The 20,242-nt window shown below is 42.7% G+C and overlaps 1 long non-coding RNA gene across 1 annotated transcript; it reads left to right on the forward strand.

The window, feature by feature from the left end:
- The first annotated feature begins 12,298 nt into the window (after window positions 1-12,298).
- On the forward strand, window positions 12,299-19,881 carry LOC310848769. The gene is made up of 2 exons (XR_014566601.1): window positions 12,299-12,581; window positions 19,736-19,881. It is a non-coding gene; the product is annotated as an uncharacterized lncRNA (long non-coding RNA).
- The last annotated feature ends 361 nt before the right edge of the window (window positions 19,882-20,242 follow it).

Here is a 20,242-nt window from a genome sequence, read left to right on the forward strand (position 1 = left end):
TTAAGCACATTTACCATTTTGCAACTTTAAGAAACCAATTTAACAGTTTTTGTGGTGCGATGCTTTTGTTTGTGTGAGGTCATTTCCTTAGAGAAACACAATTTGAGAGTGGGGTCTAACCACTGAATGAGATTGTAAGGAATCTGGTCATACTTGTAATTTCCCCTGTGAATATCCACCATTGCATTAGTGCTGATTCATTTAGGGCTTGGTACAGACCAGGGACGTGGGTCGCGCTGTGGTCTAAACCACTGAGCCTAGGGCTTGCCAATTGGAAGCTTGGCGGTTCGAATCCCCGTGACGGGGTGAGCTCCCGTTGCTCGGTCCCTGCTCCTGCCAACCTAGCAGTTCAAAAGCACGTCAAACTGCAAGTAGATAAATAGGTACCATTCTGGCGGGAAGGTAAACGGCGTTTCTGTGTGCTGCTCTGGTTCGCCAGAAGTGGCTTAGTCATGCTGGCCACATGACCCGGAAGCTGTACGCCAGCTCCCTCGGCCAATAAAGCAAGATGAACGCCGCAACCCCAGAGTCGGTCACGACTGGACCTAATCCTTTACCTTTACCACTCTGTAAGTAAGTCAAGTTTCACTGTCTCTGCAGTTTTTCTGACTTACGTATGGAAAAGCGTATGAACCAGACCTTTGAAAAGTTTTCAAGTAAGCCATTTTTTTAAAACTTACCAAACATGTAAGTTCATTTTCCTACGCTGGGAGTAGAAGGGAACTTTGAAAGGAACTTAGAAGGGCATATTTTAAAGTTCTAACAGTGTATATTTCCATGCTTTACATTGCGGCATATTTTGAGATGTTAAATCTTTGCTGGGGTTCTCTCACCAAAGAGTTCTTGCCTAAACTTGAATCTTAGCATCCAGGAATTCTCCTTTTCTACCTATCTTCTCCTGCATCAACATACAAAACATTTACCAGATGAAAATGGATATTCCCCCCACAAAATAAAATGCAAGCCTTCATTTTGTTCATTATGAGGTTGATCACTTTTGCTCTTGCACACTCCATGGGATTTCTTTTCTAAGGTGCACACAGAAACAGGTACAGAAATACCTGTGAGCATGTCCAGAACAGAAAAAAATAGTGGAGATCAAGGAAGGGGTTGATGTGGGGAGGGACAAAATTCACTGCCAAGATACATTCAGTCAAGCTCTGCCCATTGATGTGGACAGCAAGCAGCAGAATAGCAATGAATATTCATGACTGAAAGAGGAGGAATGTGTGGGAGCGAAAATACAGAAAAAATATACCTTCCTGAATGCTTGTAAGGCCCCCTTTGGGAAGCACCCTGCTCTGAATTGTCTTTTGCAGCCTGAACATAAAATACACAGGAAGAAAACATACAAATCACTTCAGACAGGTAGGGTTTTCCTAATTACAAACAATTATACATCCACAGTTGTAAACTTCTCTGAATGAGTATTATATTTCTGAAGGATACCTAACAGTGTGGCTTCTAGGTTCCTCTTAAGCATCAGAATAAATAATGGTGGCTCAGTTTATTGGGACCTCAGGCAGATCAACTGCAAATCAATGGGATGTTCTTCTAAGCAACTGTGTTTTAGGGCCAGGCTGTTGGGTCATATTTCACAGAGTATCCTGCCAGCATGGCAAACTCATTTATTTCAATAACTGCTTACAAAACTTTGGAGATTTGTCTCCAAAGCAAAGTGTTTCATAGAACAGGTTTAAGCTTCTGCAGATGAATAAATCAGATCTGGGGGGGGGGGGGGGATAAACAAAATGCACCAAACTATGCAGAGCAGGAGAGCGCAATTTTTAGCTCAGTAAAAATTTGATGCTTATGGAACTTGGCAGATGCTATTAGGAGGAATCAAACCCAGAGGGGTGATGTAACAAAGACCAACTGTGTGCCTGATCAGTCGCTCTGTTCCATCTTGTAAGTCACACAGTGTGCTGCAATCAAGGGGGGCAAGGGGGCATTGCCAGGTCAAAGGTCAAGTCCCCTTTGCCAATGATATTCAGATACAAATGGAGTATACAAATGGATTCGCTTCGATTTATCAATTCCTGCTGTTTGGTTATGGTAGGTCTAATTCAGGTGTTTCTCATTACCTTAATAAGTTCTTTCTGCCGGCTGTTCTCCTGGACCTTTCAGGGCTCAGTCAATATCCATAAATTTTACAACTGACAGGAAACCTGGTCTTAATAGAAGTCCCTGCAAATGGGGATTCTGTAGTCTCCCTTCTTCTGATGTTTAATTTGTGACCACTGTTGTGTCTAGCTTTTAATAGAACTGTGGCCTGGATGAAATACTGTGTGGCTTAAGAGCTTGTCTAATCAAGTTCAGTGTAAGCCAAAATGTCTCTGAATGTTATCCATATTTTGCTTTCTTTCCACACTTCTTTCTACGACTGCACTACTTACATCATTTTATAACACCTTCATTCCCTAGATTATGACTGTGTGCATACCATACATTTAAAGGACATCTCTCCCCTGGCCAACAAAAAGAATCCTGGAAACTGCAGTTTATTAAGGGTGCTGGGAATTGTAGCTCTGTGATGGGTAAACAGGTTCCAGGATATTTTCTTGGGGTGGGGTGTGTGCAATTTCAGTGGTGCCACCTCTAATGTATATGTTGTGGTTTGTCTTCCGCTTTTTCGAATGCTTGTGTGTTTAAAACCCTTCAGTAAAGCAAATATCCCAGGCACAATGATACAACAAGTAATCACACTGATAAATACAATTGCAACATAGTAATTATGCTGGACCACAACAAGCCTTTCTAAAGAAAATGTTTTCACATCATTGATGCTCCACTGGAAACATATAAACATCTCTGAGATGTGCTAAAATATGAACAAGATTACGACTGGGATTTAAAGAGCTACAGTATGTTAGCTGCACTCAATGTATTACATTGTCCTGGTAGTTTCTATTTTGCTCCCCACCACCTTTTGTACATGTTCCTATAACCCATCAAAAAAACTGTTTTTTTAGAACTCGCTTAATTTGGAAGTTCTTTGCCATGTGGCACAGAGATCTGCTGTTTTGAAAAATTCACGCACACAGAGCTGGGTGGTTGCATTGTTCTTTGGAGCATAGCCTATGATTACTACTGTATTGTCTGCTGTTTGAGCATGCAGTTAAATAAATGTAAAGACATCCAAATCTTCTGTAAGTATTAGCATTTAATAATAAGCCCAGATGCAGAAAAAGTAAACATACGCTGTTATGAGCAGGACTTCCAGACACAAACAAAGCAGCTAACTGCATAATTTCACCTGTGCTAGCAAGCGTTGTGTACACTTCTCTTAAAAGAGCTGTACAAAGTAGAGACAGGAGGAGAACTGTGATTCGTTTTATATTTAAAGGCACTACACATTTTCTGAAACAAAAACAACCTGAGACCCTGCTATCCTTTGAAATGTGCTCTTCTCTGAAGTCCTCCAGTCAAGTAATGTGTACAAAAGCACATGTGTGAGGGCGAAGTGTGTATAAAATGCATACATTATTAAAAAGAACATCAAAAATGCATCATATTAGGGGAAATTGCATACCAAAATGTGTATAGTAAAAATATTCACTGGTGAACTTTCCTGAAGATTTTAAAAACCGACTTGGAAATTTGAAGAACTGAACTTACATTTGGAAAAAAGAGAAACCAAAAGAAACTTGAAGAGCATCATTGTTTAATAAGCATTCATCCTTCTTTCTTGGGGGGGGGGCAGTTGATGACTGTTATGTCAAGCAAGTGCAAGCCTACACTTCCCAATGCTTTCCCCCTGTCGCTTTCCTTATTGCAAAAGTCTGATCTTTGTGGGAGGTGGGTTTGTTGTGCATGAGCTCCAAATCAGCTTTGATTGCACAAACTGAATATGCTGGGATGTGATTGAATTCTGCCTGAAAATAGCGACACACTGGAAGCACCCTAGGCAATTGTTTTGGGACTCAGCTATACCGCTGCAAATAAAAATTTTTAAGTGTGTGGTAAAGTGCAGTATACATATGTGACACTATATGGCAGTGGTGAGCTATGGCAAATTCAATATATTTTTCAAAACATTTTTTTTTAAGCATTTTTTATATGTGTGCAGATTTCACCTTGGTTTATGCACCATCGGTGGCTCGCTCGAAAGCAGTAGCTGATGGCTGCTCCAGATGCACATTCTTTCTTTGGTTGTGTTTGTTTTAGGAAATGAAAAAGATAGAGAGAAGTATGTATTACTGGGAGCAATGTACAAAATGAGAAGTTGCCTTAATTACTGTAAAGTGCAGTCATTGCACCACAAAGAAGAAATCGGTAACAAAAACCACCCCAAAATACTATAAAGTTGAACTCTCCGCAAGAAAAAGAAAAATGAAGTGTGAACTGCTTACTTCATTATTTTTGCTGTAATGAAGTTCCACCCAGAAGCTTACAGCCACTCAATGAAGTCTGGGAATCAGGAACAAACTCAGAATGACACAATATCTTATCATATGATTTTGGGGTGGTCATTCGGCTAACAGGCCCATTTGAGGAACTGCAGCTTGGCATAATGAGAGGGGAGGGACGGTTTGTGGTTTGGGGGGGGGGGGTTTCTCCTTTTTTAGCACACTTTAAAAAAGCTATGTTATTGCTCTTTGGTTCCAGGGTTCCCATGGACTGGGTGGTGGTGGCTCCTCCCCCTCCTCTGACAGCTCCAAGGGTTCTTCAGCAGGTTTTTCTCCAGAGGGCCCTTCAAGGGGACTCTCAGCCCTGGTTTCAAGGGACCTGCCTGCACCTCAAGTTCCTCAATCAGGGGAGTGTCCAGTTCATCCTCTGTGAATATGTCTGGTACCACGTCAAGGCTAGGCATGGCACTTCTTCAGGGTTGCACTTTTCCTTCTATAGATAATATTGAAAATGTGGGCTGCCACATTAGGCAATTATCATTGTGAGTCGGGGACCTGCCACCCGCATAGGGATAAATAAGACACACCGACACATGTATTTAGGTTAAGGGGCTAAATAAGGCCACAACTTTATTTGTTACATCATGTGAGAAGTATTGGCTTAGGCATTGGATCAAACAATCTATGCATGACCCCACCTGGCTCTGGGGGGGGGGGTCATTTGAGGCTAAATAGCCAGTGGGAGGAGCTTGTTGGTGCAAATACAGCTGGAAGCTTCCCCTGATGTCACCGGGGGTCGTGCCATGGCCCTAGCCACCAGCAGGGCATCGGACAGGATCCACGACCGCTGGATTCCCTTAATGGAATACCCAAAAGGGGAAGGGTAGGTGATGGCCACAACCTGCCCTCCAACACACAACACATATTCCAATGCCTAACCAATACCTGGAAGTCGTGACGACTTGCTACGAGGTAGGCAAAAAACCAAGAAGCAGGTGCCAATTCGCCCAATGGATAAAAATTCCTACCAGGCCCCTTGGGCAACCAAGGCAACCAACCGAAGTCCGTAGCAAGGTCAAAAGCATAAAATTGACCTAAAGGGAAGGTGGGCGGGTGATCCGATGAAAACAGGAAGCCGAATGGGGCCCCAGTGCCGCTGCCCCCTTCCCCCAAGCCAGCCCTATTGGCTGACTGAAGGGCTTGGCGCAGCAGAAGGAAGAGGCTGATGCAGGGGGTCCGAATACACCCCGCCCCCCCCCCCCGCTGATGCGGGAGCTGGCTCCCACTCACAACCCCTCCCCTCTGGAAGGTGGAGAGGTCTTGTTAAAGCTAAGCCCAAATTTTACCCACTTGGCAAAGATTTAGGACATAATATCCAAATGGAAGACTGGGGGAAATCATGAAAAGTGAATTTAAAATTTACTGATTGCATATTGTTAAAGGAGAATTCTATGAAAATGATGTATAGACTGTATATTACACCTGTAAAAATAGCAAAGATGTACAGAACAGGCTCCAATATATGGTGGAAATGTAAAGAAGAAGAGGGCACATTTTTTCATATGTGGTGGAATTGCAAAATAATTAAAAATTAGTGGGAAATGATTTATAATGAAATGAAAAAAATGTTTAAGATAACTTTTGTTAAGAGACAAGAAGCTTTCTTACTAGGCATTTCAGGACAAGATTTGCCAAAAGAGAAGAAGAGACTCTTTATGTATGCCACAACCGCGGCTAGGATGTTGCTAGCCCAAAGATATCACACCACATCATCTGGGTGTGTGCTCAGTCTGTTGTCTAGGGGCTAACCATTGATGGGCAACTTTAAGGCTCCTGTTCTCTCTCTCCTTATGCGTCTTTATTTTCAAATTGGACAGCGCTTCAAAGAGAGGGTTGTCCTCTGTCAAGCAGCCACACGACTGCCATACACTGATGCCAGGTTCTGCAGCATTGGCTGAAAAGAAGCTCTGGATTTAATCAATACTAATTCATGTGCCTGGTTGAGTATTTAAAGTGGCTTAGAATAGTGAGTACGCTCTAAAATTATGCATTCTTGCAACCATTGGGAGGGATTCAAAGGGGATTAAATATTGTTTCATGCTTAATTCCCATTAATTTCAAGGCTGCACAAAGAGGCTCTATGGTGCACTTCCTCTAGATTGCACACAGTGGACACAATCTAGCAAAGGCTGGTCATGATGAGGACAGCATGATGAGGACAGGTTAGAGGTTAGCCCTAACCTGGAGGAACAGGGCAAAGCCCTGCATCCCAAGCCCTTTTGCTGGTGCTGGCTAGGGAAGAAGGTAGAGTTGTTGGGGCTCCCCCCCCCATTGTGCTAGCTCCATGGTAGCCTACCTGACTGCCCTGAAAATTGAGCGCCATAGGGCTTTGGCTCTAGTGGAGCCCATGTTTCCTGCCCCCCTGCCCCAAAGCAGTCCATTTCAGGACTTTCTCCTGGCTACCAGCAGTGGCTACCAGCTAACAGTGGCTTCCTACCTGCCAGGATGAATCTCAGAGTAGTCTTCTCTGCTGGTAGAGGTCAATGGAAAAGTGAACAACCATTCACCATCCTAAGCCCCATCTCCACAACCAACAGTAGAGTGATTAGGGTTGTGCTCCAGTACAATTAAAATCAACCAAATTTATCCTGTGCACGCTTACTTTGAATGAAATGGGATTTGCTTGTCATCTCATGATGAAGCTGGATGCTTTGCTCCATTGTTTCTAGTAGAAAAAGGGTTCTGGCTACCTTTTGTTTACTACCTACAAATTTTTGATTTAATCTATGGAAAGTGAGTCACAAGACTAACTGGTATTGAAACCATTGTATGTAGACTATTCTCCATCTCCATTATTGCTCCTGATAATAAGCACACTTGAACAAAAATTGCTGCTGGGAAGCCGTGAGTCTGTTCTGTGATCCTTTCCTGATACCATCTGTTCCTGAGCTTCATGTACTTAATTACATCACAACCTGTAATTAAATCAAACTCTCATGCGATCTGCATAGATGGCCAGTGCAGATCTTCCTTTTCTCATCTGGTGCTTGAGCAGGATGGCATAAATGTCTTGTGCAGCTGTGGTTGAAAGGGAGCTGTGTCTAAACCAGGCAGGCTGTCATTCTGTATTTATCCATCTTTGCCCAAAGAGGTAGGTTTCGGGATATGAAAGAAATTCCAAGTAGATTAAAAGCAAGAAACCATCGACTGAAACTGGGAGAGGAAACCCCCAAGAGGCTGTTGAATAAACCCAGTGCATATTTCAGAGCAGAATTATTTGGGTCAAGATTTATGCAGTTCAAGGATATCTCCCAAAAAGGAGAAACTGCTACTGCAGAGAGCCTCCCAATGGCTAGATTAGAGGCCTGGAGGGAATATGGACAGTGGCAAATGGAGAAATCCCAGTTGCTGTCTGGATAATGACAAATCCCTAGCTGGCAGATGTTGGAGCTTGCTGAACAGTAATGAAGGGAAGGGTGATTATTACATCCCTCCTTTGTACTGTTCTTTTGGACAATTATCAAGAATAGATGTTCTTGGAATAAAGCAAGTTAATGCTATGTTCAGTGTAAAACCCCAAGGTCAAATCTTAATCTCAGCTATGTTGCTGAGTGTCTAGAACAACAGTCAGACACAGATAAAGTTATTTCTGGCTTATGCTTTTGGAAAGATGCTCTTCCTCATCTGAAATCTGTCATGGGCATTTTCCAATGTAGGTAGCTAGGTAGGTAGGTAGGCAGGCAGGCAGGCAGATAGGAAAGAAAGAAAGAAAGAAATATTTTAGATAAATTGCTGCCTTCTTTAGAAAAAGGTTCAATGAGGGAAATGCTGTTAGTGTAGTAAACAATGACAGCTTGTATCTTCAGCAGCTGTAGGAAGGCAAAGGCCTTAGTTCAATGGTAGAGCATCTGCTTTGCATGCAGAAGGTCCTAGGTTCAATCCCTAGCAACTCCAGGTAGAGCTTGGATAGACCCTGTCTGAAATCCTAGAGAGTTCCTGCTGCTCAGGGTACATGGACCAACCATCTGGCTCTGTGAAGAAGCGGCTTCCTATGTTAGGAAGATGATGCATTTGTCTTCTACAAACAGGATTCAGAGAAATAGAACAGCTCTGCTATTTCTTACTAGACTTCAGTTCTGCTATCCTATTTCATCCTGTTTATTAGACTATCAGTCAAGGCTGCTGGGCTAGAAGGGTTTCAGTCCTGATGTAGCCACCACTCAAAAATAACAGATGCTATGGCGTGGGGCAAGGTGGGAAATCCCTGATTTTGCAACTTGAACTTGTAATGCAGTTTGGATCAGTATTTTGTGACACCTTCAACACATTCCTCAGGAAGAGCTCAGAGCGGCTCACGGATGGTTTCCAAGAGGTCCTGCTTCCATCCAGGTAACTTTCAAAGCCTGACCTGCTTTGCTTCAGCAGTAGAGCAGCACCCTGTGACTTCAAGTCATCCTTCTTCAAGTCATCCATCCTTGAGAGCCAGTGTGGTGTAGTGGTTAAAAGCGGTAATCTCATAATCTGGTGAACCGGGTTCGCATCTCTGCTCCTCCACATGCAGCTGCTGGGTGACCTTGGGCTAGTCACACTTCTCTGAAGTCTCTCAGCCTCACTCACCTCACAGAGTGTTTGTTGTGGGGGAGGAAGGGAAAGGAGAATGTTAGCCGCTTTGAGACTCCTTAAAGGGAGTGAAAGGCGGGATATCAAATCCAAACTCCTCCTCCTCCTCCTCCTCCTCCTCCTCTTCTTCTTCTTCTCTGGATCAGCAGTGAAGCAGTTAACCATTTTTTTATATCAAAGTTGTAGTATTTAGTTGTTTTTAGGTTAAATCTTCTTTTCTCTCCCTTAGGATTAAATAGATTTCAGATCTGCTCAGTATGGTATGACAGGCTGTCTGCAGACAAAGGCTGGCCTTGCTTCTTGAGGGTTAACACTTTAGGGGAGTTTTTAAACAGAGTGTTTTAAACAAATACCGTATATCTAAGATTTAAAATCTTTCTAAATCTTCTGGAATCATAGTATTGTAGAGTGGGGAGGGACATTGAGGATCATCCAATCCAGGCTTCCTCAACCTCAGCCCTCCAGATGTTTTTTGGCCTATAACTCCCATGATCCCTAGCTAGCAGGACCAGTGGTCAGGGATGATGGGAATTGTAGTCTCAAAACATTTGGAGGGCCGAGGTTGAGGAAGCCTGACTAACCCAACCCCCTGCAATACAGGAATATGCAGCTGGCCCATACGGGGATCAAACCTACAACCTGGACATTATCAGCACCACACTCTAACCAACTGAACTATTCTACTCCCTTGTTTTTAAGACACATCATGTTACCATACAGGCGCAGTTTTAGGGCGATCACACTGGTATTTCGATATAATTTAGGAGTTACCTAGCTGAGAAGGGAAGATGAAGAGCAACCTTCTTAAAAATGCACTAGGCCAAGTGACCTCATCTTAGGTGCCCTCATCTTAGCAGGCTGATGATCACATACAGAAGTGACGTCTTGAAGAATCAACAAAGTCCTGCAGTTTAAATCTGATGCGATCATACTTGATCCACAACATGTTTGTGGTATTTAAATATAAGGCCGGAGTCTATATTGCACATATGCTGAAAATTAATCTTAATGCTGAAGTGAAATGCTTTTATGGGTCGATGGCTGTCCCCGCCACCATATGCTAAAAGCCATATGTTCTAAAAGACAAGCACTATAGCACCCAAAAGTGATCCATCTATAAAGATGTTTTAATTCATTGCTGACCTTTGCTCACCAGTTCTATAAAGGGGAAACCTGGAACAAGGTGGTTTTTGAAAATAATTTCACGAAGCCATGACAGTACAGTTTTCATAACTGCTAACTGCTCTGATCACTTTCAGAGTAAGGTGTTCATCCTCACAAATCAGACCCAAGTCCCCAATAATAACTAACTGTCCCATGCATCATGGTGGCTTTCCCATGTTATTAAAAAAAAAAATCTGTTCCCATAAGATGCATTTAGAGAACTTCAGTTTAACTCCCAAATTATAACAAATGGAGGTCTTTCCACTCTTGCTGTCTCCACCCCTTGCCAGTTGCGTGAGTAAATTATGCATTGATACAATGAGATGTCCCAAGCAAGAAACAGCCATTGGGAGAGCACAATGGGCCCTTGAGAAGAGCTCTTTTAGCACTTTTTCCAAGTCAGTCACAACCCAGCTGTTACCATCTGCCAACGAGAGAGTTTGGCAGGAGCATTTTTCAAATGTCTGCCAAAAACCAATCTGTTGGAGAGAGGGAGGGAGGGAGAGAATAGTCCTCAAGCTACATTTCCTTAAGATATGAGAAAGTTTGTATAACTGAGAACAATTGACAATGTTGGCCATTAGGACAGAACTTTAGGGCAGAAGTCTTTGGCCCCACTCAGTGTAATGTGGAGGAGTCCCTCAAATGTTGTATATCACATCTTTAAGTGAGTTAAATAATACACATTACTATCTGCTGAGAAGAACAATTGGGATGCACCCAACTAGGTTTTTCTGAGAGCACCTAATTTAGTCATGCCCATTAATTTTATTGAGTCTGCTCTAGGTAGGGCTAACACTGGATAAAAACTTACTAATTTCAGAGTAAAAAATGAGCTAAGTGCACTATTGAGGTTAGGTGCATTTTAATCACACAGCCCTTAGGCTGTTTGAAAATTATGAATTAAGGAAGTAACAATATATATAGGAGATTATATTTCTCCACCTGTGTGCACACCAGCAAGGAAAAATAAGAAAACTGTAGGAAATGTTATTAATTTGTCATAAATGTTACAGAACTCAAAACGTTCTTGATTTAATTCTATCTCTCCTCAATGCATGTGGACAGGTTCACCTCAGAGAAAGTCCAGTCCATTTTAATGTGCAAGCAGGCCTAAATGTGCAGTTCTACTGGTACAGTTCAAAAAATCAAGTACTGTAATGCAGAAGTCGCATTTCATTAGCTGATATAAAAGGTGACTGAACACTGTCTGAAAAGAGTATTACTGCATAGGCTTCCAGTTCTGAAGTTACCCATCTCTCCTCCCTCTGCCTGATATTTTGGCACACATTCTTGGGTTACAGAGCAACATACAAATGCTGGACTACCCATGCTAGAACCACAGGTTGTCCCCTATGTAAGGTTGGGTTACAGGGTCCCTGCATCTCTAATGGGCTGAAAGGACCAAGGAAGTCCATGACACTCCTGCCAATGTACCTTTGTTATGTGCTGCAGAAAGCACTGAAACAAGAGCATTGACACTTCCTGCTGCAATGCCACTTATAATACTGATTGCTATGAAAAGGCAACTTTTAGGGTTTCATTATTACTAATCAGCAGTCAAAAACGTTTCCGTTCCAAGTGGTTAGTGCTGTTCTATTTGCAGAAGAGAAACTGGGTATTTAAAGCATCTGATCTTGAAAGAAATTGCTTCCTTTCCCCACCCTTTCTTTATGCTGCCTTGGCTGCAGCTTGAGACCCCATTTAACAACAGCTTTGACTTATTTATAGCATTTCTTTGCATATTTAAATGGGGCTTTCCATATGGTGTGAGTACAGGCACCAAACAGTGTAGCAATTAACTGACAATGAGATTGATCTTCACAATGGCTCCCAAATAAAGGGAGAGACTACTTAATGATCTCAAATGCTCTGAGATACTGACAATTGTGTTTGAATTGTGGAGCCTCTGTCATTTTCTAGTCTGGTGTTTGATTGTTTGAAACCTCAGAATATTTGCTATGTACTTCTTGAAATTCAATTTATATGAATGGAACGTTGGTGGTAAACCTGGATAATCAGTGGTTTTCTTCTAGACACACTATCCTATATGCCTAACAGAGCATGATCTACAGGCTGCATTTGCATCTTAATTCAATGAACCATGGCAAAAATATAGCTGCTTTCTTGTACAACTTGTATGTTTCTTTTTCTGCACAGAATGGACTCCCTGCAAGCAGTGGAAGTCCCATCTTGCAAATGTCCAGCTTGGTCAACGGAGCTTGTGGAGATAAGGAACTTGGCCTGCCAGGCTGAAAAGGTCCCTCCATCCCCAATCTAGGTGCCAGATTGGCTCTGCCAGTGTGTTTGCCCCGTGCCAACCTCCTCACTGCTTCCCTCTCCTGGTATGGAACAGCAATCCACCTGTTGGGACGGGAGCCATAGCTCAGGAACAGAGCATCAGCTTTGCATGTAGAAGGTTCCAAAGTCAATCCTTGGCATCTCCAGGTAAGACAGAGAAAGACTCCAGGTCTGAAACCCTGGAGAGCCACTATATGTCAGTGTCAACAATACTGAGCTAGATAGCCCAAGTATAAGTCAGCTTCCTATATTACCATACTCTGCCCCATCTGGCAAGCCATTTCTGGTAGTGCATGTTCTAAGGTTCAACCTTTAGTTAATGTATGGCAAAAATAAGGTCCAGTGCACCTCATCAGGGTGTCAAATGAACTCTGCACACCCTGGAACATGCACCAGAATTTTCCTGCAACGTGCAAGAGTTACATTATAGCTATGCAGGAGTTCAGTGCAGAAGGGTTTCCTGAAGATGTAGAGGTTGCTAGGTAAAGGTAAAGGTACCCCTGCCCGTACGGGCCAGTCTTGACAGACTCTGGGGTTGTGCGCCCATCTCACTCAAGAGGCCAGGGGCCAGCGCTGTCCGGAGACACTTCCGGGTCACGTGGCCAGCGTGACATCGCTGCTCTGGCGAGCCAGAGCCGCACACGGAAATGCCGTTTACCTTCCCGCTGGTAAGCGGTCCCTATTTATCTACTTGCACCCGGAGGTGCTTTCGAACTGCTAGGTTGGCAGGCGCTGGGACCGAGCAGCAGGAGCGCACCCCGCCGCAGGGATTCGAACCACCGACCTTTCGATCGGCAAGTCCTAGGCGCTGAGGCTTTAACCCACAGCGCCACCTGCGTCCCACGTAGAGGTTGCTAGCCAGCAATATAATGTATTTCCTCTTGTAGGCCAACAAAGTTCATAATAATTCTATCCTCCTTTGCCTCTAGTCACTGTGACCACCAGTGTTCCTTCAAACATTGCATCCTAATCCTTGCTGAGATCTTTTCTTTGCCAGCTTGGAGATTATCAAAACGTTAGATTAGAAAAAATATTGATAAATGTAAGAGTAATCATAGCCTATGCATTTGGGAGAGGCTCTAATGTAATAGGCTCATTATTCAGGCTGATCCTTAATAACATTTAATGGCTTGCATTTCATGGGCTCTGATAGCGCACAACAATGCTTGCTGTATAAAAAAGTCCTCAAATTTCTCCTTGTAAGTTTAGAGCCTTACTACCACACAATTATGTATGCAAACCGGGTCCTTTAAAGTATTTTATTTGCCATGCACACCAAAAATAGAATATTCTTCCAAAAAAAATGTACAGCTTGCCAATATTTTTTTCCTCTCACAGGCTTATTCACTGGCAGGTGGCTAATTAGTACTAATTATTTCTCTATAGCATTTTCTGTTTTAATGTTTTGTAAGCTGCTTAGGCATGATGAGATGAGAAAGGATATACATTTTGAAATAAGCATATTAAGACATGCAAAGTGCTTTTCGGTCTTTTTAGTGCTGTCGCCTTCACAGCAAACTCATGTGGCAGTTCACTTATATTATTCCCATACTGCAAATAGGGAGGGGAAGATTGAGAGTGCATGACTTGCTGAAGATCACACAGTGGCCTTCTGAGCAGTAAGCCATGCTCAGAAATAAACCGTGATGTACTGTTAATGAGCAGTGTGTATGCTGCTCAATTGCTCCTGCTCTGCTAGACTCAATTGCTCCTGCTCTGCTAGACCAGCCCTACCATTAGGCAAAGTGAGGTGACTGCACTACAGACCCAAAATGTCTCCTGAAGAAACATAAGAAGAGCCTGGACCAGGTGAATGGCCCATTTAGTCCAGCACTCTGCTCTCACAGTAGACAACAAGAAGCCTATGGGAAGCCTACAGACAGGATCTGAGCACAATAGCACTCTCCCCTATGTTTTCCATCAGCTGGTATTCAGAAGCATACAGCCTCTGACAGCATATAGCCACCAAACACAGCAGCCACTGATCACCTGATCCATAAATTTGTCTAAACCTCTGTTAAAGCCATCCAACATGGCGGCCATCACTGCCTCTAGTGGCAGCAGGTCTACTGTGTGAAGACGTGCTGTCTTTTGTCTGTGCTGTCTGCCACAATGCCAGATTTATCATTACGTACAGAGCAGTCTTGGTAACTTGTTCCTCCCAGACAACCACAAACAGTTAAAGCCAAGAACAAACCTTGCTGGCTTGCTCTTGTGGTTTGTTGAAGAGAGGAAGAGAGCATGAGCACCAGCTGACAGGTAACACTCGCCGTTTGTTTCTCCTGGAGGCAAGGCAGAGCAATGGATCAATGTGCACCAATTGTGGGAAGTGCCTGTTTATTTCTGACTGTGATTTATCTTTATGTGCAAGCCAGGCTGAGGAGAGCAACGGCCGCACATTATGCAACAAACACATCTGCTGTCCTCCCAAAAGTGGAGAAGTGTTTCTTGCAGCAAACACATAAAGTGTGACAAAGGGCATATGCATATGTATTATTAAGCACTTGTGTGTATGGAACTAAAGGTAAAGGTAAAGGTACCCCTGACCGTTAGATCCAGTCGTGGACGCCTCTGGGGTTGCGGCGCTCATCTTGCTCTATAGGCCGAGGGAGCCAGCATTTGTCCACAGACAGCTTCCAGGTCATGTGGCCAGCATGACTAAGATGCTTCTAATGAACCAATGCGGCACACGGAAAAGCCATTTGCCTTCCCGCCGGAGCGGTACCTATTTATCTACTTGCACTAGCATGCTTTTGAACTGCTAGGTTGGCAGGAGCTGGGACCGAACAACAGGAGCTCACCCTGTCGCGGGGATTTGAACTGCTGAGCTTCTGATCGACAAACCCTAGGCTCTGTGGTTTAGACCACAGCACCACCCGTGTCCCTGTGTATGGAACTAGGGACATGTTTATTTCTTTCATTCAAAGCCTGTGTTTCTTCGACAGAACTGAAGGGAGAATACATGGAGTGGCCAATTTGCCACCCTCAAGGCACTGAACAGACCCAGAACCTTCACAAGGGTGTGGTGTCACATGCCTGGAACCATACAGTCGCCATCCAAACATATTGCTGTGGAGCTGCCCTAAGGTTAGAGTCTACATAGTATTTGAACCCAGTGTGTTTCCACTGGCCTGCTGAACATCACGGGCAATGCTTTATTCCACTGGATGACATTGGTCCTGGTTAGAAGTGTGTGACTACTACCCCTTTTAGGACATGGTCAGATAACATGCTGGGGTAACATGGAATTTCTGCCTAGTCACTAAAGAAGAATGTATCCTAAGTAGAGTGAGGTTTTGACAGATGTGCTGAAGTCACAAACCTTAACATCATGCCTGCCCATGAGGCAAACTGATGCAGCTGCCTCGGGTGGCAGAATCCCATGGGCAGCTCTCCTGCAGGCGCACTGTTTGCCCCTTCTTCTTCTTCTTCTTCTTCTGCTGCTGCTGCTGGAAAAGCAGTGGTGGTGGCAGCTTCTGGTGATACCTTGTGAAAATTCAACAAGATCTCACAAGATCTTGCCGGAAAGATCACTTCACTTCAAAAAGTGAAGATCCAGACACAAAAGTTGTTGAGCTTTTCTTTCTCTCCCCCCCCCCCCAAGTGATAGGCAAAACTAGTTTTTATTTATTTGAAGGAAAAGGTTGGCTAGGTGTTAATATTGGGTGTATTTATTTATTTATTTTTTAAAAAACACAAATTAAAATTGCTTCCAGTAGCACCTTAAAGACCAACTAAGTTAGTTCTTGGTATGAGCTTTCGTGTGCATGCACACTTCTTCAGATACACTGAAACAGAAGTTTCCAGACCCTTCTATATAGTGAGAAGGTGGGGAGGGGTATTACTCAGAAGGGTGGTGGGAATGGGTGATTGGCAGATAGCTGTGATGAGCCTGTTGACGACTTAACGACTGCAATAGGTCTTACAGGAAAAAGCAATGGGTGAGAAGGTGACAAAGCCATTTTTCATTCAAGATGACTAATGAAAGTAAAAATCAGGCAGCTTTGGGGTTGGCTTGAGACTAAGTCATGATTAGAATTGCTGTTGGCACCCGTCTGTCTCAGGAGATGAAGAGTGTGCCTTCAGGGGTGAAGTCAAGCCATTGGGGAGTTACAGCACCTGCTGTGGCTGTAGAGACTGAAAAAGCTGGGACAGATGAAGGAGTATGGTTGTGCTGATGCAAATGTACCATGGCATTTCTTCTTTCTGAGCTTCTCCAGGTGGTCATTCCTCTGCTGATCATTGCTGAGGATACACAACCTGGCTGAGTAAACCCAGTAAATTTCAGTGGATTAAGTAAGCATGACTAAGGCTGGACCTAACCTTTAAAATTCACCAGTAATGGCATCAAAACAATAAAACCCACAGTTAGACTGTTTTTAAGCAGTCCAATCACCATATTTAGTGCCTTAGATACATTTAAATGTAGATACATTTCCTGTTTCTTAGATACATTTAAATACTTTATTTCTATGAAAGAAGGTCATTATGTCATTGTGAACTTTGAAGCCGAGTGTGTATATGTAAGCTGAGCTGTGAAATATGTAGACATACAACCCAGTAACATGCAGTCCACTGAACTGGGTCGTTTTTGGGACAGGAACAGAGAGGGCAAGGTAATCCGGCTACATCTCCCTCTTTTGTCTTGTCAAGCACTTAGACAAAAGTCATTTTGTTACATGAGGGGATGGAGCCTTCAATTTAATCTGTAGGAAAGAATAGGTTGCAATGCCTTTCCCCACCTGTTGGGTTTTAAACAGCCACCCCATCTTGATGCCTTCCAGATGCAATTGTGCTGCAGCTTCCATCATCCCTGACTATTGACCATGCAGACTGGAGCTAAAGGGAGCTAGTCCACAATATCTGGAGGACACCATAAAGCTGTTTTAAATAGTTGGGTGCAAATTCCTTTAGAAGTATACCTAGTCTGTGATTAGATAGCACAGCAGGTGACTAGGAGCATTGGTAAGTTTGCTCCAGCATTTTTTTTTTGCTGCTTGACAGATCAGATGTTTGTGAGCAGGCTGTCTGGTTTTAATGGATTACTATTTATCATTCTCTGATAATAATAAAAAAAAACACTCCACTCTTACCCTGTCTGTAAGCAAGGTTGTTTCTTTCCATTGTTTGATAAGAACCAGCTCTTTAGGCTCAGCAAATGAGAGACCCAGGAGTGGGGTAGATGGCAGCATTACTGCTTTCTCCCCTTTTTTAATGCTTTCTTTCTTGTCTTTCTCAGCAGAAAGCTACATCTGAACATTAATGGCCACAATCAGTTTGGGTTCATTTCACTTGGCAGGTGGGCCATTAATTGAAATATGAAATAGGAATTCTGAAGATCTATTTTTAATCTGCCCCTCAGGCAGACTTTGATGTGTTTCCAAGTATTCTGGCTAGACTGCTATAATGGACTCGCATCACAGCTATTTTCCTCTGTTCAAAGGCACACACAAACAAAAAAAACCACACACACATAGATAAACAGACACAAAAGCAAAACAGGCACACAACTTGTCAGCAATTCAGCATTCTCTACACAAGGTAATTCTGTGGTTTATTTTTAATTTGCCTTAAATGACAGCAGAAAATGTATAACTATAGATAGGCTTAGTTTATTAGCCCATGCAACATCTCTGGGAAAAGGGTGTTGTCAAAAGAAGGAAACATTTGGAGGGATAAAGGGAAGGAACAAATGAAATCCTTCATAGAAAGTGGGATGCCAGTGATGGCTCCATAGAAAAATATTGAGGGAATGGAAGGCAAATGGGAAAGGAAAGGTAGAGCTCATCCTCTCAGAATCTCTTATTTTAAAGCTTCTCAAATATTATATTAATACATTACAATAATATTCATAGCCTAAAAATATTTCCTTAGAAGTAACACTGATATCAGTAAGATTTCTATTCAGGTGAGTTTGTTATAGGATTATATCCTTGCAGCATGATCTTGCGTGGGTCTACACAGAAGCAAGCAGCACCAAGCTGAGTGGACTTATTCCTAAGTGTGTACAGAATTGCATCTTTCACTTAAATCCTAATTCAAGTTTCTAGGTTTTTCTGAGTAGTTTTATAAAATTTATGTATGTTCTCAATGTACAGTGGTACCTCGGGTTACATACGCTTCAGGTTACATACGCTTCAGGTTACACACTCCGCTAACCCAGAAATAGTGCTTCAGGTTAAGAACTTTGCTTCAGGATAAGAACAGAAATCGGGCTCCAGCGGCGCAGCAGCAGCGGGAGGCCCCATTAGCTAAAGTGGTGCATCAGGTTAAGAACAGTTTCAGGTTAAGAACGGACCTCTGGAATGAATTAAGTACTTAACCCGAGGTACCACTGTACTGCTAAAGATTGATCCACTCACTCAGAAACACTGACCCTGAGTGGAGTAGTTTGGAACCCATTTCCCCCCAATTTTCTGGTTTATCTCTGTATTAGTTTAACCCAAATTTACAGTGGGGGAGAAGTGAAACTGGTGTTGTTTGAGAGTCATGTCATGTGGACCATGCAAGTTAAATAGGAAATCAAACAGATACAATCACACAATAAACTCCAGTCTGGACAAGCCTTCAGATAATTCAGCCTGCAGGTTAGGATAGACTTTTACAGCTTGCATGCCACATGCCACCACAAGCCAAGTGTGGTGGCCCATCAAACTTTAATAAAACTAATGTTTTTGCTTCCCTTCTGACAGTTTTAAAAACAAGGTGTTACCCAGAAACTGGTAGATCACAGGAGATAGTTGGTAGGCGGCTTTCAACTTAGTGGATCTGGATTGTTTATTATTTACAGTATTTTTAAAACGTATACCCTGCTTTTCCCCTCCAACAAAGGAGCTGGTCAAAGTGGCTTAGAAACAGAAATAATCAAACCATTAAAGCACTAAATACAAAAGCAAAACACAAATAGTAGCACCTACATTCAATTTTTTATGGAATTGCTGGCAATATGCAAATAAAGAGGAAGATGATCTAATGTCTTGGGGAAGTGATATGGGGTGCCACCACTGAGAGGACCCTCTTGCCCAGTGTCATCAAACCGTGCCTCAGAAGGTGCATACAAGAGGGGTGCAGCAGATGAATTTATGTATGTATGTATGCATGCATGTATGTATGTATGTATAACTGTTATAAAGTTTTATAATTAGGAACAGTAAAGAATAATATAAACAATAATTTAAAATAAACAACATTAGTAAATAAGCACAGACAGTACATTCTGTATAGTTAGCATAAAAAGGAGTCACATCAAACCTGTAAAGAATTAAAACTGCTAACACAAATACCCTTTATTCATTTTGCAGGGGAAGTGAGCTGTTCAGTCAACAGACAGAAGCTTATGGAGCTCCGTGAGTTTCTCCTTATTCTATTAACCACAACATTATAAAGGCTGTGGGAGGCAATCATTACCATATTCATAAGCAATAAAGTTGTCCTAGACTGACAGAAATTTGTCTTTACTCTTTCGACTTCCAGAAGATCTCAATTTATACGTTAATTTTTGTAGTAGGGCTGCTTCCCATACCTTTAGATACCAGTAAAAAATAGCTGTCCCAACAGCTGATGTTTAATGAAAAGATGGGCTCTCATAACTTCAGGTAACTCAGTCCCAAGCTGCTTAGGGTATTCAATTCAATAGTGAGGCTTCTCTGAAACTTAACTTTGATGCTAGAAGCTCTCAAGATAAATCTTGACAGTTGAAGGGCTTGGCCTCAAGGCAGGCCAGTTTTCAAATGGAAATACTAAATTTAGCAATCCATAAGCACTTGGCATTAAAGAAGACAAAGAGCCAACAGTGATTGGTTCATTTA

Source organism: Podarcis gaigeae, assembly GCF_964106915.1.
Source record: "Podarcis gaigeae genome assembly, chromosome: 7".
NCBI classification, from domain to species: Eukaryota; Metazoa; Chordata; class Lepidosauria; order Squamata; family Lacertidae; genus Podarcis; species Podarcis gaigeae.